The 21,043-nt window shown below is 38.5% G+C and overlaps 1 protein-coding gene and 1 non-coding gene across 2 annotated transcripts in view; both read left to right on the forward strand.

Annotated features, from left to right (window-relative positions):
• Positions 1 to 21,043, forward strand: part of iqsec2b (IQ motif and Sec7 domain ArfGEF 2b) — a 119,378-nt gene that overhangs the window by 50,233 nt on the left and 48,102 nt on the right. The window lies entirely within an intron of this gene.
• trnav-aac (transfer RNA valine (anticodon AAC)) lies at positions 19,746 to 19,818 on the forward strand. The gene has a single exon. It is a non-coding gene; the product is annotated as a tRNA-Val (tRNA).

Consider the following 21,043-nt stretch of genomic DNA (forward strand, 5'->3'; position numbering starts at 1 on the left):
ATTGATGAACTCCTGTCTGGATTTCTGTACCTCGATTCCTGTCCATTTCAAACTTCCCTAGCCGATGCTAGCTGCTAATTCAGGAACTGTCTCTGCATAGATCTGAACTTTTGCATTACAATCACATTTGCATGTTTTGTCTTTATTCATAATTGCAAAATTATAAATAAACCCCATTTGCAAAAGTTAAAATCACATGCATTTGGAATTTAACTCCCAAAATTCCCTTTAAAGTTGTTTAACAAACAAACAAATAAATAAACAAACAAAATTCATAAAGTTATCATTAACTATAAATCTTTTCCCCCCGCTTTAGCCTTGTGTATCTATTACAGAAACACAGGGCTAAATCAAGTCTTTGTTTCTGCACCATTTTTTTTTATTGTGCAGCAAACCACATGTACCTTTGTACATGCACATTAAATACCAAATCCAAATTATCCTTCCTCAAACTGTGAAGGCAAAACATTTTTAGCTGTTACCATGTCTGCAATTGGTTGCATTGCTTTATATTTTGCTACTTTGTCAGCAAATGCCTTCCCTCTTGCAATCTTGTCTGTGACGTTGGTGTGCACGTCACATTTGCATACAGCCAATTGTTGAGGTAATTTGATCGCGTCAAGTAGATTGACGAGCAAGTCCTTGTGTGTTACAGGTTTGCCAGTGGAAGTGATCACGCCTCTATTGTCCCAATATTCCGCAAAAGTAAGAACAGAGGAAAAAGCGTCTTCACTATTCGTATAAATAGTGACTTTTTTACCTTTCATTAGTTTACTGGCTTCTGTTATCGCCACAAGCTCTGCAGCTTGAGCTGAATAGGAACTGGGAAGCGACCCAGCTTTCAGAATTTTATCCGAAGTCACGACCGCAAACCCTGTTTGAGTTTTACCTATGCAATCTGTTTTAGAGGACCCGTTGACAAACAACTCCACTCCTTCTGGCAAAGCTGTATCGGTCAGGTCTAATTGCGCTTCGGTGGATTGCTCGGCAACCTCCTGGCAATCGTGTGATTTTCCGTCACCTTCTGTGGGAAGAACAGTAGAAAAATTTAATGTCGTACATCTTTCCAAGGCCAAATTTGCTGTACAAGACAAATGTCTTGCTGGCGATGTTGTAGACACATGTAACTTAGTTTGCATATCCTCTTCAACAGTGACCATTTTGCCAATTAGGGTGTCGCATTCACTGTTTTCTTCTTTGAGGGAACACAAACTATTTGATGAACTAGAATGAACAAAATCATCACCATCTAGTAATTGTTGTCTCCGTTTGATCAACAATTGTCCATCTGGTGTGGGTACTAAGGCCAATTGTAATTTTGTCAATGCATCACGTCCTAGCAAATTAACTGGACATTCAGGATACAGCAAGACACTGAGAGAGCATGAAAGGCCTTTCGGGTCTTTCATATGTACGTGGTTTGAGACAGGGATGGGGGAAGAGAGACCATTTGCTGCTCTGACCATCACTGTCCCCCCACTCGGTTTCACACCTGGAATAGGGTCACAGCATGTGGTCCTGCAAGAACCTGAATCACAGAGAAACGTCATCGGGGTGCCATTTACACATAATGTAATTTCTGGCTTACTTGGCATGTCATTTAAAAACAAATCTTCACAATATTTGTCGGCTGGGCTATTTTCTTCCAATTTGAAGTCATCTTCGTCAGAAAATAGTTGCGGTGAAACTAGTTGCAGTTTCATCGAATCGGCTAGATTTGTCTCTATTAATTTGCATTCATCTTTGCCAGAAGCTAGTTGCGTTGAAGCTACTTGCAGTTCCATTGACTCTAGTCCTGCATTAGTCTTCTGGCGCTTTTTGCAATTTCTAGCCCAGTGCCCTTTTTGCCCACAAAACCAACACTCATCGTTAAATCCCCTTCTATGACCTTTGCCAAAATTTCTCTTATTTGTATCTCCTTTTTCTAGAAACCTCTTTCCCCTTGAGTTATGCCCTGTTTTGTGTGCTACTTGAAAAAGCATTTCAACACCACCTTCTTTTGCAAATAGGTATACACCTGCGTTTTCTTTTTTGCAATTTCTATCAGCATGGATTGCATGTGTTATATACTCTTGTAGAGTACTAGTTGGATAGCCAATCTGGTGTTTCGTGATCCAATCATGAATTCTCTTAGTGCTGTTTGCATGTAGAGCATTCTTTAATTGTTGTCTATACGGACCAGCATCGTCATTATCCTCCATTAAACCACTGTGCTGTTTAAAAACTTCCGTCATACGAATAACAAAATCCTCAAATGATTCATCATTTCTTTGTTTTGTTTGACCAATTACACTATAATCGGCTCTCAGTTTGAATTTGGTTCTCAAACGCTGATTTAATTCGGTAATTCTCCTTGCGAGCTCTCTGTCATCGTGCGCTAAAATATTCTCACCTCGTGTGGGAATATAATCACCTCGGACATGTCCCCAATCTTTGCCTAGAAGTGTCATATACACTTGTTGAACCTCTACACCGTTCAAATGGTAAGATTCAATTAAGTGTTGCAAATCTTCAATACAATGGTTTACATTAATTTGAGGTTTTGTGACACCGTCTACCGCTTTTTTGACATCTTCAATTGTCCATGTACGATAAACTAACATTGTGGGTTTTCGTCCATCAATGCAATTGGGATTCGCAACTTCAATCATTGGAAATACATCGCTTACAATTGGATTTCCTCCCATTTCTGGAAAACTATGTTGCATTTGGCTATGCGTCATAGTGTTACATTGAATTGGTAGCTCTGGATACAGTTTGGATATTGGAGGACAGACAGGGGTAGAGACGTTAGCACAGAGGGGTGCCTCTTGTGCATTAGGTGAGACCTCCTCATTTACAAATCCCCCCTTCCGCAGCGGAGATGCAGGACTTTGATTAGATCTCACAGTCTCATTGTCCCTTTCAAATTTATTGTATACTAAGATACTATTTGTCTTTGTCCGTTTCTTTGCTTCAGAGAGCCACCTATACGCCTCACATAAGCCAAGTTTTTTCTGTCTATCTCTATTGCCGCACGCTTCTGCTTTGATGCAATTTATGATAACTTCAATCTCTTCCAAGTTCAGTTTGCCATTAAAATTAAACTTTTCCCGCCATTTCATTATGTATTTGTCTGAACCTGGGTAATGTGACTTCATATATACCCAATCATTATTTTCAAACTTCGCCGTTTTATTCCCCATGTTATCGATTTGGTGACTGATTAAACTCCAGATGAGTTAACGTTACAGTTACTGAATCAACAAAGAAGAAGTAACACGCGAAGAAAAATTGTAAAACGGCGTAGAAAGAGAATCAAAGATGGTGGTGTTTGCCACAAGCTACGCTAGCGCTATGCTACAACGACTTAAAACAAGCACGTTTTCAGAAGAAACAACGGCTTTAAAATAGCGACTACAAGGAAGAGTAAAACGAGTTATAAAGACAGAGTTAGAAACACCTAGTGAACAGTGCTAGCTAAGATCGCTAGATAGCTAAGAACATAAAGCTACTGCACGTTCGCAATGGACTCTAACACCACGTGTCGCTACAAAACAATACAATCACGCTAGTTAAGCTAGCTTCAAAAACCATGTTAGACATGTTTTAATTCAGAACGAGCACCCTTGCAAACGTTTTAGCTAACGAAATACACAAAGGAATACAGGCTACGTTAGCAACTAAACATTACAAGAACACGTGTTAGCAGCAACCATGTGCTCAGCAACACACACACAGTGAAACAGTTTAAACCAACCAAACTTTTTCATACATACCCCCTATTAGACTAACCGTCGTTCGGGTATTTATTCAAGTTCTGAGAGAATCTTGAAAAGGCTTTTATACTCTTGCATAAAACCTAGTACTTTTTTGAGTAACTTCTCAAGGATAGAATACCAAACCCAACTAAACCCCCTATAAGACAAAAGTCCTTCAGGTATTCTTCCAAGCCTTAATGAGACCCTTGGAAAGGCTTTTATACACGTATATAAAACCTAGTAATTTATGAGTAACTTCTCAAGGAATACCAAACCCAGTTTCTGAGAGTTACCGCTCTCAACGATTACACGAACCGTCCTAATTTTTACGAGTTACCGCTCGAAGGAAACCGTTGCAAAACCTATTTTAGTACGCTTTTACGAGTTACCGCTCGAAGGAATTTAACCTATTTTACACACACATTCATACAACAAAAACTAAACCTACCTCCCGCTTGTTCTTTTGCTGTACTTCGGCAACGCGTCAATCCTTGGACGCCAACAAACCAGAAAAATCACCTCACCTCAGTAAAAAGTTGAAACTTGGAAGTGAACATTCATGTTGGCTGGCGTCGTCCAGATATGTTGCGTCCCGGCTCGAAAGGACCAAGAAAATGTTAGAGTTGAAGCTAGGTTTATGTACACCTAGCTTGGCTAAAAAGAACACGCAGGAAGTCGATGTAGCTTTTGTGGAGGTTGGTTGCTGCTCCCCCCAAGCTGCTGTGAAGCAGCCTTATTTATTCAGGGGAAAACAATAGGATGGGAGGGGTCAGGAAGGCATCATGGGACATTGAGTAGATCACATGAGGGCCACATGGCCCAGAACAAAGGAAAGGCTAACTAGACAGAGGTTATCCTATCTGGTACCTAACTATAAGGAAAGCATAAATGTTAACTCTATGCACAACAATTCCAACATAGACAAAGACCAGGACTTCTGGAATAATGTTCTTTGGAGTGGACAGATGAATCTAAAATTGAATTATTTGGACGCCAGGAGAGAGGACATGTTTGACGTAAACCCAATACAGAATTCCAGGATAAGAACCTCATATCAATTGTGAAGCATGAAGGATGAAGTGTCATGGTTTGGAGATGCTTTGCTACAGCAGGACCTGGCCAACTCACCATCATAGAATCCACCATGAATTCTATCAAAGGGTTCTTGAGGAACATGTTAGATCATCTGTGAAAAAAATCAAGCTGAAGCGAAACTGGACCCTGCAATATGACAATGACCCAAAACATACCAGTAAATCCACCAAGGACTGGCTGAAATGGAGAATCCTGGAATGGCCGAGTCAAAGCCCAGATCTTAATCCCATTGAGATGCTGTGGGAAATGCAAGAAACCCTTCAAACATCTCAGTTACATATTCTGCGTTGAGGAGTGGGGCTACAAAATGTGTCTCACTGAAGTTATTTCAGCCAAAGGGGGTAGCACAAGCTATTAGGTGGTAGGGTGTCCTAACTTTTTCCTCAGTTAGAATATGCATTTTTGTTGATATATTTGGTTTAGTGAGTAAAACAATGTAATTTTTGTTGTTTACTTGCAATTAAATAACTTTCTTTTCCAGAAATAAAGAAAAAGAAGATCAGACATTGATATGTGAACATTTCTTAATAAAGAACTGAATATTTCATGAGGTGTCCTCATTTTTTCACATGACTTCCTTTTCCATTTTGGGTGACTTCCTTTTTAATTTTATCGTACTTATGGGTAACTTCCTGTTAATGTTCTGTCACTTTCTGTTGATGTTAGGGTCACTTCCTGTTGATTTTGGGGCATTCCAGGGTCACCTTCTGAATATTTTGGTTGGCTTCCTGTTAATTTTATAGCATTAGCGTGTCACTTCCTGTTAATTGGTCACTTCTCGTTTATTATGGGGCATTCCAAGGTCACTTCCTGTACATAATGGGTAATTTCCTGATGATTTTAGAGCATTTTCAGGTCACGCCCTGTTGACTTTGGGGCATTTACCAGTTCACTTCCTGTTGATTACTGGTCACTTACAGTACATTTTGGCATAAAACCAGGCAATTCTGGTATAAAAATGTGGTGCCACTTGAAACTCGGCAAAATACGTTCCCTTTCCTTACCGCGCCCAAAATGACGGTCGTAGGCGTGGTCCAATTGGGTGATTCCAGTCGGGGAGGGCACTTTTTGGAAAACCTCAAAGAATGTGGCAAGGCGAGTGTGTTCTGAAAGGAAAACGGAGAGTAGGCGTGTCAGACATGGCGCTCCGGCCGGCACTTTGCTTGGTGTGAGACCGTCGTCTCGTCCGTCTCATCTCGGCATGGTAAGAAGCTTAAACAACATTATCGCGTAAATCTAACCAAAGCGGTGAGCTTGTATTTGTAAACAGCTGCTTTTTTTGTGGTTATTTTTGCATTTGTTTTTGTTGTAAATAGAATTATTTAACATGAATCTAACAGCCACGACACCGTACCAAGGAGGTGTCAACGTTTCGTCATCACGGGCAACACTGTAGGTATGGTTTTCTTTGGAGGGCTGTGAATCTTCAGAATGTGACCCCTAAGGCTACGTCTACACTAGGACGGATAATGGTCTTAAACGTGTAATTAGACGATAAAGCATGTTGCCTATACTAATGTACCTCTTGTCCGGAGATTGTACAACTCTGAGTGGGGAACCATGTAATTTCATAAACTTCAGACCTGCCACCCAGTATAGACGGGTTATCCGTATAATAATCAGATACAAGGGAAGTGACGTCACAGACCGCGCCGTTGCCATTTTTTGTGTGGCATTACGGCATTGTAAACAATGGAGGCAAATGGTACAGAGGCGGCTTTCCTGCTCCTCCTTTTAAAACTGAAAGAGCTTTCAAATTTTAAGCTGAAGAATGTCCGGAAAATAGGAAATGACCAGGAATGCCCCGAAATCATCAGAGAATAACTCAAAATCAACAGGAAGTGACCTGTAAGTGCCCCAAAAACAAAAGGTGACGCCAAAATCAAATGAAAGTGCCGCGGAAATACCCTAAAATCAACAGGAAATGATCCAAAATATACAGACAGTAACACCAAAATGCCCCAAAATTTACCAAAATCAAAATTGTAACCCAAAATCAAAAGGAAGGGACTCATAAGTGCCCCCAAAACCAACAGAACATGACACAGAAATGCCATAAAGTTAGCAAGAAATACCCAAAATGTACTGGTGTCATAAATACAACAGGAAGTGTCTTGGAAATTCCCCCAAATCAACAAGGAGTGATTAGGAAATGGCCCAAAATGAATAGGAAGTGATGCAAAATCAAAAGTAAGTGTCCCATGAGTGCCCCAAAACCAACAGAAAGTGACACAAAGTTTAATAGGAAGTGACACACGCTAAAGTGATGCACAAAAGTGACCCTAAATTATTTGGAAGTGACACAGAAATGCCCCCAAAAGCAACAGGAAATGATCAAAAAATGTATAGGAAGTGACGACAGAATGCCCCAACATGTACAGGAAGTGAACCGTAAGTGCCCTAAAACCAACAGAAAGTGACGCGAAGATCAATAGGAAGTGACACAGAAATGCCATAAAGTTAACAAGAAATATCCAAAATGCACAGGAAGTGACATAAATACAACAGATCAACCTGGAATACAACCTGGAAATACTCCCAAATCAACAAGGAGTAACCAGGAAATGGCATAAAATCAACAGGAAGTGATCCGAAATGTACAGAAAGTGACTTCAGAATGCCCCGAAATGTACAGCAAGTAACACAAAATCAACAGAAAGTAGGCCTGAACGATATTGGGAAAAAAACTACCATTGCGATTTTCGGTGGGGTCGCGATATAGTGCGCTATTATATTGCGATATCAAAACTACAAGAATTTTCACCAGATACCGTGGTATGAAAAAGTAACTGAAACTTTTGGAATTTCTCACATTTCTGCATAAAACCAGCATCAAATTTGATCTGACCTTTGTCAAAATCACACAGATGTAAAAACAGTGTCTGCTTTAACTAAAACCACCCAAACATTTATAGGTTTTCATACTTTAATGAGGATAGCATCCAAACAATGAAAGAAGGGGGAAAAATAAGTAAGTGAAGCAGGGGTCGCGTTAACCGAATATTTTCCGTCGTTGACCGATTTTTTAAAACGGTGACGGAAAAAACTGAAGTCCATCTGTCATTTTGACAGGTTGCAATTCACACCCCAGACCACAGGGTGGCGAGTGAGCATATTAATTAGCTATTGTCTCTCTTGATGCATGACGTCGTTGGCCTTACTCTGAAAAATGTCAAGGCAAATGAGTGTCCCAAGTTTTTTCAAAAAGCCCCAAAACGACGATAGTGTTGATAAAAGAGGTGAAAAAACAGGGACTGCACAAGCGGGCACGCAACTCAAGTCCATGCGCACCAGGAGGAAGGTGTAAGACTCCGTTCAGGCCACAGCAGGTGAACTTAATTTCATTGTTCCATATGTAGCCTACCTACTGGGGCCACAGTCAGCCGTTTTTGTCACTGCGGAGAAAAAGTTACATATTCATCTGCTTGATGTGTGATGGCACGGTGTGGATTCTCTGTTAAGCTTGTTCGGACAGAATATTCATTTAAAATGAATGAAAACTAAATACTATTGAATATGTTGAAGTGGTATGCAATGTTAAGAGTCTTGTTAGCTCGAATTGCTGTGTCCAGCCGCTGTAGCTCTGCTGCTCTCTGTGAACTCTCTATTCAAGCCGGAACACGCGCGGCTCTTAACTGTCTCTGTCACGTGACTGTGTCGTAGCCGGTAACGCGCTCGGCCAAATGGACACACAAGTACGGAAGGTGAATTATGCCAAACAAAGGGTCACCACAATGTCATTATCATCATTTTAAAAATTTAAGTGACAGGTAAAAATAGATTATGACCGGATTTTTATTACCCTGTCAGTCAAAATGACAGACAACGAAAAAGTCTAGCGCAACCTCTGAAGTGAACCATCACATTTAATATGTTGTGCCCCCCCCCATCCCCCCTTAGTAGCAATAACTTGAACCAGACACTACCTGTAGCTGTAGATCAGTCTGGCACATCGATCAGGACTAATCTTGACCCATTCTTCTCTACAAAACTGCTGTAGTTCAGTCAGATGCCTGTCTATAGAGCGCTATCCTCGGCTTGGGCCCGGGGTGCCCCCCGCTCTCGTGTCCGCTTCTTGATTGTGTTGAGACTTCCACTCCCTCGGCCCCGCCTAGGGAGCACTATACTCGGCTTGGGCAGACACTCGCTCCAGCCTCGGCCGGTTTGTCCACCGAGAATACGCCATTTTCAGAGTTCATTGTCCTCTGCGTCCCCGGCGACAAGCACTGCCTGCCTGCCGGGCCGCAGCAGAACGCCGAGTCGAAACTTGCTCGCCGATGGGTCTGGCTGATCGGTGAAGACAATCACCTCCGCCGCCGTGTGTGACATGAGCTGGAGTAGTTTTGTGTGATTTTTCGTTTTCGAAAGGCAAGGAAGAGACTTGGAAGAACCGCTTGGATCGGGTTAGCATGTCGCCTAGCTCTCACGCCTTCTGTTTTGTTTACTCTCTTTTCTCTGTCTCTGAAGCAGGGGCAGGAAAATGACAAAAGCCGGACTAACTCCGGTGGCATAAAATAAAGTTCGGGATGTTTAAGGAGACAGCAGTTTTGACCATTATGCAGTAATTTAGCCCTGCCATACTGAATAAATGCATTTTTAATATTTCATATTCCATTTAGCACAAGACTGTTACTTGTCATGACCATAGCATTTATTTAGCAATTGAGGAAAAATGCTTAAATAACAAGGATATCGTGTAAAAATACTGGAGAGATAAAAACAATGATGACATTTTGCTGCTCTCTGTCGCATTTTGCTTGTTCTGAATCTTCCTCCTCCATTGGACTGAATTCATGAATCAGCTGAAATCGTTACTCTGCCAACATCTTCACCCAGATGGTGGCGCTAGAGCGCTATAATGACAGTCGTGGCTAAACGGCAGATTAAAAGACTCATTTCTCGTCATCTGCGCTTTGCCAAATTGTTCCATATAGTCGAATCGTCTCAAAATATGATTTTAATTCACATAATAATGCTATTTAAGATGTTTTTATGGTGTCAGGCACCTTAACGCCATACTTTTAATCATTATGCATAAGAATCATATAATTCCTTTATTTTTTCTTTCTTATTTTTTTGCTATGAGCGAGTAACCCAGAGAAAACCCACGCAGACATGGGAAGAACATGCAAGCGGAGTTGCACCCACAATCCTAGAACTGTGAGGCGGACTTGCAAACCACTGTCCCATCGTGTCACCTTCAGATGTAAATTTTTTTTAAACAAAAACAACGCAGAAAAATTCTTGTCTTTATTAAACGCTGCATTAAGTGAGTCCACACACGCTTTGACGTTCACACTGCCGTGAACAGCCTCTCACTTACACAAAGAATGAGTTGGCACGTTTATAGGGATCTTTGCTCTTAAAGACATGTAATTCTTAAAAGATAAATGTTAGTATGAGTTGTAATAATTTTATATTAAAAGCCCTCTTAATGTTTTTGTTTGAATAAAATTTGTAAAATTATTTTAACTGATAGGTCGCCATTCTTGTTGATGTTCCGTTGCGGTGACGTCACATGGCCCACTGCCGACCTTCCAGTGTGTCCACTCGTTAGCTACCTCAACATGTCGGCGGTTATGCCCTTCCAATTTGAACCAGAGCGGAAAAGTGAAGCGCAGGACAGCACTGTCTGTCGTTCACAAGACGAGCAGCAAAGGCAAAATGCAGAGCAGGAAATTGTTAGCAGATCTTCAAGGTGAACTATTGCGTGATCAAACTTATCCAATATAATTATGTAGATTGTTAGCATCCGGAGCTGTCGAGTGCTCTACATACAGTACACGCTAACAGTTTGAACACACCTTGTCATTCGTGCATTTTTAGTTTCATGACTATTCACATTATAAACTGTCACTGAAGGTAATAAAACTATAAATGCACACGTGTGATAGTCAGGATCGGAACTGTGTCGTGGCTGACTGTCCTCATTAAATTCGTCATCTGACGGGATCAAATCCTGCGATCGAGTGGCCTCCATGTCTTGTACATCCAACTCACGTTTAGCTACGTAAGGGTGGTCCATATTAAGTGTTCGGCGCATATCAGCTGGCCACTGTACCGCAGCATCGGACGTGTCTGGATCAGTTTGAGTGGCAGCATCACTCACATTAGGTGAATACTGAACAGACACACTTACTGCCTGATGAACTGACAGTAGAGGGGAATTATTAGCTTCCTCTGTGACGAGCCGTACGCCCAAAGGTTCGCCTACCGCCAATGGCGTAGGTTTGGTCTCATCATTGGTAGGGACGATATATAACAGCATAACTGTACATGTACACTTTTATGCTGGGGACGGGACATTAGTAAGACCCAACAGATTCGGTCAGCGGGGTTCAGTGCTACATTTCTCACGAATATGAACCTAATTAATTGTTAGGTTAAATGATCAATTCAAACTAAATCTGTATGGACTTTCATGTGTATTGGTTCAGGTGACTGTCACACTTAGACAAGATGAGCGGACTCAGATGCAGAATTCATTCTTAATAACATAAAATGGTCACAGGCAAGTACAAACTGAGGGCGCTCCAGTAGCAGGAAATAACGGGCTATGAAACAAAAATAATAAAAACGAGAAACAAGAGAGCCAGGCAAAATGCACTGGCGTATACAATTACAACAAAGGGGTTTGCATGAGGCAGAAAAAAACAAAGAGCTATGGCAGAATACTATGAACAACTTACTACTTATAATATCTTTGGCTATGGTGGCAACGAAGGGCGAAGACACTTTGGCACAAGACTAGGGAGTGACAAAAAATTTAAGCACATGAGGAATGGGGCACAGGTGGGAACAATAGCTAATCAGAATCAGAGACAGGTGAGACAGCAGGAAGGGTGAGTGGTGGAAACAGGAGGTTGAGCCTTCAAAATAAAGCAGGAAGAGACAACAATATACCAAGACATGACAACCCACACCCAGGCGTGACAGTGATACACCATTCGATTGAAACTTTTGTTTTCAAAAACTACCGGTACTAGACAAAACATTTTGAAAACTTCTAGAATAAATGTCTGTATTTTATTAGCATTCCAACATTGGAACATAAGTTTGTGTATATTAACATACACAATAAATACAAACTTGTGAATATTCTCTTAACTATCAAGGAATGGGGGGGGGGGGGGGGGGGGTCAACATTTGTCTTAAAACCACTCAATATTGTCTGTCTAAATAATAAAATATAACTGAAAAAAGTTTTTAGCCGGGGAATAACAAAAATAAATAAAAATAGAGCCTTCCTTCAGGTGAAACACTCCTGCTTTTGTCCACAAGCACAGCCAAACTCAACAAAAAATGAAAGCTCCTTTGGGCTACTTTAAGACAATGTAGATAAAATAGAAATGAAATGAAATGAAATTGTGGAGGAAGGGGATTAACCTCGGTTCACTACATTTCTCACAGTTTAATTAATGTTAACAGTAGAAAACGCATACAGGACACCTCTCTCAACAGCTTCCTACTTGAGTTTTGCAGGTTAGCAAGTTCACACAGTTTAATGTTATGCGAACTGTGATGCAGGACGTACTTTCAGTAGCAAAATTAGTGATGTGTTCCCTACCTCCATAACATTGATGTATTTTTACATTACTTACAGTGGCTGCTGGCCAAAAAAAAACCTTCTAATATCCCTCCTCTTCGAAGGGGGCGGAGGAGGCGCCACATTCTCGACATGTCTGTGTCGGGGCTGTGTGTGTCCAGCCATCAGCCAATCAAACATGCTTTTAAAGGAGGGGGGGTGGACCGGCACATCCAGCAACTGAAAAGTGGTAAATATAAGTAAATAATTCACCTAGTGTTAGGGTCAATTCTATTCTTACAACAGTGGTATTATATCCCTACCATCCCTATGAAAACCTACGCCCTTGCCTACCGCTGTAGCGACAGGACCGGCTTGGCTTCTTAAGAGAGCGGCCAGAGTTTCTTGTCTTTTGTGCTTTATTGCGCGCATTTCACTCGCTATCCAAGGGCGTTGAGGCTTCTTCTGAGGGAAAATAGTTGGAACAGCATTTGATTTTACAATGGGGCAAATAAGTATTTAGTCAACCACCAATTGTGCAAGTTCTCCTACTTGAAAAGATTAAAGAGGCCTGTAATTGTCAACATGGGTAAACCTCAACCATGAGAAACAGAATGTGGGAAAAAAACAGAAAATCACATTGTTTGATTTTTAAAGAATTTATTTCCAAATTAGTGAAAAATAAGTATTTGGTCACCTACAAACAAGCAAGATTTTTGGCTGTCAACAAGGTCTAACGAGGCTCCACTCATTACCTGTATTAATGGCACCTGTTTTAACTCATTATCGGTATAAAAGACACCTGTCCACAAGCTCAGTCAGTCACACTCCAAACTCCACTGTGGCCAAGACCAAAGAGCTGTCGAAGGACACAAGAGACAAAATTGTAGACCTGCACCAGGCTGGGAATACAGAATCTGCAATAGGTAAAACGCTTGGTGTAAAGAAATCAACAATTATTAGAAAATGGAAGACATACAAGACCACTGATAATCTCCCTCGATCTGGGGCTCCATGTAAGATCTCACGTAAAAATGGCGTCAAAATGATAACAAGAACGGTAGGCAAAAATCCCAGAACCACACAGGGGGTCCTAGTGAATGACCTACAGAGACCTGGGACCACAGTAACAAAGGCCACTATCAGTAACACAATGCGCCGCCAGGGACTCAAATCGTGCACTGCCAGACATGTCCCCTGCTGAAGAAAGTACACGTCCAGGCCCGTCTGCGGTTCGCTAGAGAGCATTTGGATGATCCAGAAGAGGACTAGAAGAATGTGTTATGGTCAGATGAAACCTAAATAGAACTTTTTGGTAGAAACACAGGTTCTCGTGTTTTGAGGAGAAAGAATACTGAATTGCATCCGAAGAACACCATACCCACTGTAAAGCATGGGGTTGGAAACATCATGCTTTGGGGCTGTTTTTCTGCAAAGGGACCAGGACGACTGATCTGTGTAAAGTAAAAAAATGAATGGGGCCAAGGGCATTGAAGATGAGACGTGGCTGGGTCTTACAGCATGACAATGATCCCAAACACACAGCCAGGGCAACAAAGGAGTGGCTTCGCAAGAAGCATTTCAAGGTCCTGGAGTGGCCTAGCCAGTCTCCAGATCTCAACCCCATAGAAAATCTGTGGAGGGAGTTGAAAGTCCACGTTGCCCGACGACAGCCCCAAAACATCACTGCTCTAGAGGAGATCTGCATGGAGGAATGGGCCAGAATACCAGCAACAGTGTGTGGAAAGCTTGTGAAGAGTTACGGACCCAAAGGTACAGGAATTGACTTGAAATCAACAGGAAGTGACCTGTACACATCCTAAAATGAACAAGGATGTGACCTATAATTCAGTCATTACTCGCCATTGACAACAATAGATGTCCAATTCATTTAAGATAGTAGGACTGTCTGTGAATGCTCATCTTGCTGTGCCATTGACGGCTCTAGACGTCCAATTCATTTTAATTTGACGTTAAATGAGTGCTCTGTAGGGGTTCAAAAAATAAAAAAGCAAAAGTCTGGTTGAGACTCATTGACAACCTGTAGCACATCTTTCAACACCCACTTGAGTAGTGATAACGGTCAATACGTTGCCACGGCAACTACATTTTCATCTGAACAACTGCCTCGCCGCCCACAAAAGGTCCAACTGCAATCCGGCACCCCCTCCCTTCCTGGAGCTTTTTTCTATTTAAGGAGCCAAGGAGGAGGAATTACAAACACCGAAAAGAAGAACTAGAGGAGGACTGAAAAACTGAGATCGGTACAAACCCCCGGTGCCACGTTAGTTAGCTCAATGTTCCAGCTCGTCTGGTATCATGTCCATATTAACAAAAAAAAAAAAAAAAACACGTGTCCGAATTCCGCGAGGGGTGTCAAAATGGCGGCCCAGGAGACAAATCTGTCAATCACGTGCATCAACATGTTTATTGCTAAAGTTAAAATTTCCAAAAGTTAGAGAAGATTAACAGTTTTTTCCCCCATTTTTTAAAAACTAAATAAATACATTTTCAAAAAATGAATTTTTACTGTTTTTTTAACTTTTTTTTTCCACTTAATTCCTAATAGGAAGTGAAGAGAATGGAAAAATTTACTGTTGAATTTCTACCCATAACAAAATTAATAATTAATAAATAAATAAATGAATAAACGCTAATATTTATTGTTTTTTTTTTCCTTTTTTAATTTAAATCCAAAACTGAATTTGCCTTAACAAATTAATAAATTAAAAAAATATTCAAACAGAAAATATTAACTCTTTTCCCTTAGTTGTTTTAATTGCAATGCAAAAATGAATTTTCTTCAGCAATATAAATGATGAAAAAAAATGAAAAAAATTAAAAAGAATACTTTTTTCCCATTAACAAATTCATAAATTAAAAGAAAAAATTTAAATGCCAATATTTACTGTTTTTTTCTTAAACAATTTTTTACTTAACTTTAAAAAAGAAAATTGACTATATAATGAATATTGAAATCCAAAAAAGTGTTTTCTTTCACAATTTAAATTTAATTAAAAAAAAATAAAAATAAAAAAGACAATATCGACTGTTTTTTTCCTTTGACAAAATAAATAAATGAAAACAAAAATTCAAAAAGAGATTATTTACTGTTTTCTGTGCTGTTTTTTATTTGAAATCCAAAAATAAGTTTCAATAAAATAAATGTTAAACTTTAACAAAAGTAATAAAACAAAAAATTTAAAATGGGAACATTTACTGTTTTTTTCCTTTAACAAATAAATTTAAAAACAAAGTAAAAAGGGAACATTTACTGTTTTCCCTGTCTTTTACTGAAATCCAAAAATGACTTTTCTTTGACAAAATTAATTTATTTAAAAAAAAATAACATGAAAAAGACAATATTAAATGTACTTCCTGTTTTTTTCCTTTTCTATTTTTTTAATCATTATTAATTGTTATTTTATATTTATTATTTATTATTATCATTTATTAAATGTATTCATTTTAACAAAATTAAACAAAAAAAAAATTAAATGAGAATACCGTACTTACAGATTTTTTTCCTTTAACAACATTTTTTTTTTTTTATTAAAAGAAAATGTTTCTTGGTTTTTTCTTCCTGTTTTTGATGGAAATCCAAAGATGAATTTTCTTTAACAAAATAAACAATACAAAAAAATACAATTAAAAATTGAGAATATCTACCGTTTTTTTAACCCTGAACAAAATTTTAAAAATTAAAAAAAAAAATCAAAATCCAAAAATGAGTTTTCTTGCACAACAATTAAAATTAATTAATTAAAATGTGATAACTCTAAGAAAAAAATAAAACTAAAAAAAAAACTCAATATTGACTTTTTTTTTTTAATTAAGAGAACATTTTTTCGGTTTAATTTTTTTATATTTTGACTTAATTGAACAAAATATTGAAAAAAAATACAATTTAAAAAGACAATATTTATAGGTTTTTTTTCTTTTAACAATTTTTTATTTTTATTAAAAGAGAATAGTTCCTGTTTTTCATTAGTTTTTACTGAAATACAAAAATGAGTTTTCTGTAACAAAATTAATTGAATGTATTTTTAATACATTTTAAAAAAGAGAATATTTAATGATTTTTTTCTTTAACAAATTAATACTTACATTAAAAAGATTAAAAAGAAAATATTTACTATTTTTTTTATTGAAATCTCAAAAAATAATTTTAACAAAATAATTTAAATCATAAAAATAATAATTAATTAAAAAAAGACAATATCTACTGTTTTTCCTTGTTTTTTTTTTTGTTTTTTTTGTTTTTTTTCCTTAAATCCAAAAATGAAAAAAAGAATGTTTACCACTTTTCCTTTTTTGTTCATTAAAAATTGCAAATAAATAAACGCCAGTTTCTGCTGGTCAATTATTGCGTTGATATCAATATTAACGATTTTAATAATTTAATAAATTCAAATTCAAAATTCCTTTTTTAAGATATAGTACATTTTTTATTCTTTGAAAATAGAACTGGAAAGGAGGAAAACTCAATTCAACTTACTTCAGTTAAAGGCGGACAAATTGCTCCCTCTGTTGGACAAAATTCAAATTGACAGACATGAGACAAAGTTGTTGCTTGCTTATTTTTCAATCAGTTAAAAAAAAAAAAAAAAGATTCTAACGTGGACTTCATTTTGGTTTGTTGCGTGGGCAAACTGTTTTAATACATCTACTAAAACAAAAAGAGAAGGCATTAAAAAAAAAAAAAAAAAAAAGGTACGTTTTTATGTGTAACTGAACGTTTTAACTACCACTTAAGTTTATAAATGTGTACACTACTGCTAGCGTAAAAAGAATGACGATGAATTTTCTTTTAAAACTTATAGTTTCTTGCCATTTATGAATGAGTGAATGAATGAATGAATTAATGAATGGATGAATGTTTTATTTGGACATGAGGAAAAAAAATAAAATAATAGACAAACAAATCAAACGAAAAACAAAATTTTAAAAAATCAGACAGAACCAATGACATTCTAGAGATAACAGCAACAAGAGTTAATAAAGCTGTAATGTGAAGTAAGGTTGGCCAACCATGTTTTTGAATAATATTAATGGCTAAACAGTTAAAAGCATATTTTCATTATTTTTTTTAACGCAACCCTTCCAGATTCTTTGTTTAACCCATAGCAACGCCCTTGACAACGAAAATGCTTTTGTTCGGCAATCTTCGGAAATTACGTCACACCGGGAAGTGCGAGGGAAGTCCGCCATAGAACAGTATTGTTTGTTGCATTGCTTCTCGGTAAGATGCCACGGCGGTGTGTGGCGATGTTTTGTTCTCACTCAAACGAAAAGTTGTATGAGTGGCCAAAGGATAGCAGGGCACGTAAATGGACATCTTTCGTTCACATGAAGCGAATGAATTTCATGCCATCATCGAGTAGTGTTCTCTGCTGCAAACACTTCGAAGATGCCTGCTTCCTTAACCGGTCTGCTTATGATCAAGGATTTGCCAAAAAGTAAGTGTGATTTTTGGATAGATGACTGACGACTGTCAAAGCAGAGCTGCCAACTGTTGTGGAATGAACAGTATAAGCTAGCGACGTTAGCCTAAAGTTAACGCGTGGCAATCCCCGATCATAGTTGTTGTTGCGTCCGCTAGGTTAAGCGTGTTTAAATTGTGCGTCATCTACGATCTTGTCCGAAAGGGTCAATCCACTGTCAATCGGGAAAGGGGTGTGGATGTGCACATAAGCGGGTCGGCGTCGCGGTAATTCACGGTCACGTTGCAGTAAGAGACACACACCGCCGGTGAGTTTGTGCACATTTATTTGTATTTGTATTATGTATTTCCACCTTCATGCTTCAAGCATTGCATTGCATTTGTACGGTTCGCTGTTTCTTTCACGGTGATCGCTTGATAGCCTTCTAGTTTGTGTTTCGCCGATAGGGATTTCTTTGTGTCAATCGGAAACCATCAGTCAGACCGAACCAAATTCACGTGTGGAGTCCCTCAAGGGTCAATTCTTGGACCACTCTTATTTAACATCTATATGCTTCCATTAGCTCAGATAATGGAACAGTATGACATCTCCTATCACGCCTATGCAGATGACACACAACTGTACATTTCTGTGTCCCCACATGATTATAGTCCCTTAGTCTCCCTGAGTAAATGCATTCATCAAATCAATGAATGGATGTGCCAGAATTTTCTCCAGTTAAATGTGGAGAAGACAGAGGTGATCATTTTTGGGCCAAAAAAGGAAAGGTCAAAGATAAGCAGGCAACTTAGCACAATGTCACTTACAGTTACAAACCAAGTCAGAAACCTTGGCGTAATTATTGACTCAGACCTAAAATTGGATAGCCATCTAAAGTCCGTCACTAAATCCGCACATTGTTTGCATCCTGATTAGCATCTGGCTAATACATGTGAGGTCCAACATAAAATTCCAAGCTCCTCTTCTTCCTCCAACTCTTCAAAAACTTGGATCTCCTCCCTTGCGCTCGATCTATCGCTTATATCGCTGTTTGAATCATTGTTTGAAGGGCTTTGTATGGCGGCCGTATATATGGAGGTGCCATCGCGTTCCCGGTGTGACGTATCACTTCCGGGTTCGTCCCCTTTCAGGCTCGAACTTCGGAAACGCGATTATTTTGTCAAATATACAACATATAAATGATTTTTTATGATTTTTTCATGCTTTATTTGTTGGACAATGTTTAATTACTTTACTTGTAACCCTATTTGGCATGTGAAGAAATTACTTCACATTACTGCACACAATAATAATAATAATAATAAACAAGATCAGAATTTATTCATTGTGTCCAAAAAGGAGTAGGATGAAGCATTTGCTTATTAAAGCCTACCCCCCATTTCTACTCCTTAATTATATCTATCCACCCTATGTAACTAGTATTAAAATTAACAAAGAAATAAACTAAATAACCGTATAGATAAGATGCAAGATAAACCAAAATAAACGGGATTTAGCCCATATAACTTCTTGTTCGCGTTCCGCCATTTTGAAAAGTAAACCGTCGTCCCCCAAGTTTCCAGTTAAAATAATACGATTTTAGGGTCTTCCACACATGCAATTTTCCGCTCGACGAGTGGTATTTAACATCAATACGACATCACATGAAGGTAACACTATTTATTCATCTACAAGGACAGTGCATATTAGCGATACAACTCATTGTAAAATATGCCAGAATTAGCCAAAAGGCTAGTTTTTATCCGTCTTCCTAGACCAGACTTACATAGGTATTTTCATTAAGAACATGATAAAAATCACAGTGGATAGCATTATAAAATGTTTGGCGGGGGGGAAGAACAATAATCGCCAGAACAGTACAAAACTGAAGAACAAGACTATTCGGGTCACAATAACTGTCATTTGATACTATTGAAAAGTACGGATACTTCAGTATTCAGGGTTTCCGTAGTGTAGTGGTTATCACGTTCGCCTAACACGCGAAAGGTCCCCGGTTCGAGACCGGGCGGAAACAGTCTTTGCTTTTTTATATATTAATATATACATTTGATATATATCACATATATTATATATATTTTTTAATTTATTTTTCTAATTCTTGCAACTTACTTTATATGGATCAAAAACATGCTAACTTGCTCAGTAAACGCTTGTATGTACTCATCTTAACCCTTTAACACCGAACGTGTCGGCAGCGACGCGTTTACGCATATCGTCTTTGAAGCTTCGTCACGCTGTAATTACGTCACCCACGTGCCGCTGGTTGGTCTTATTTGAAAGTGCAGAAGTTGATGTCCACACCAGTTTTTCTTTGAAGTCAATCGACCAAGTAAAACGGGAGATAATGTCATTTGAGTTTTATAGTTTTATTGCACACATAAATATGCATTAAAACGCTGCATGGAGCATGTGTCTATCTCCATATTTCCATTATTTCTTGTCCTTTTTCAAAACAGAAAGCAGCACAAAAGACTACATATCCCAAGAGCCGTTGTGATGTCAAGAAGAACCAAATGTGAACATTTTTACTAAATTGCCGATCGAGGCGCCAACTAAGGAAAGTGAGGCATGCGAAGCAAGCGACGACTGGTTGGATTGAGCGATCGACTTTGAAACGTGCAGAATGAATCTAAAACTAAATTTAGCGCAAGCTAATGCATTATTTCATTAACTCAAGGAAGAAGATGAGCCGTATTTGTCGTTGTTTTTCTCAGATGAGTCGGCGTCTCGGCGAGTAGAAGTGACAGCAGCGCGCAAACGGCGGAAGAGCACAGAAGAGTAGGCTGTGTGATGTTGTGTGTGAGACACAGTTCCGTGATCTGTTCAAGAAGAAGCTTTAATGAGTGTGGGGGCGGGGGACTTTATTAGCTTGCATGCCTGAAAATTTTGAATTGAACTGAATTACTTGTCAATATTTTTGAAAATACTTTTTTTTCAATGTTATATATTTTTTTTCTTCACTATAATCTTTTCAATTTTTATATAGATGTGTGTTCGAGAAGCTTGATTGCATGTACGTACATACTTTTGATAAGGTGATGGGTACAATACCTGACTTCACAAAGAGATATCCTCCAAACCCATTTTGTGTTAGATGATATAAATATAAATATATACATAAATCAGGGCTGTCAAAATTATCGCGTTAACGCGCGGTAATTAATTTTTTAAATTAATCACGTTAAAATATTTGACGCAATTAACGCACATCTCCCGCTCAGAAAGTATTCTGCCTTTTG

The sequence above is a fragment of the Corythoichthys intestinalis genome, chromosome 2, assembly GCF_030265065.1.
Source record: "Corythoichthys intestinalis isolate RoL2023-P3 chromosome 2, ASM3026506v1, whole genome shotgun sequence".
Classification (NCBI taxonomy): domain Eukaryota; kingdom Metazoa; phylum Chordata; class Actinopteri; order Syngnathiformes; family Syngnathidae; genus Corythoichthys; species Corythoichthys intestinalis.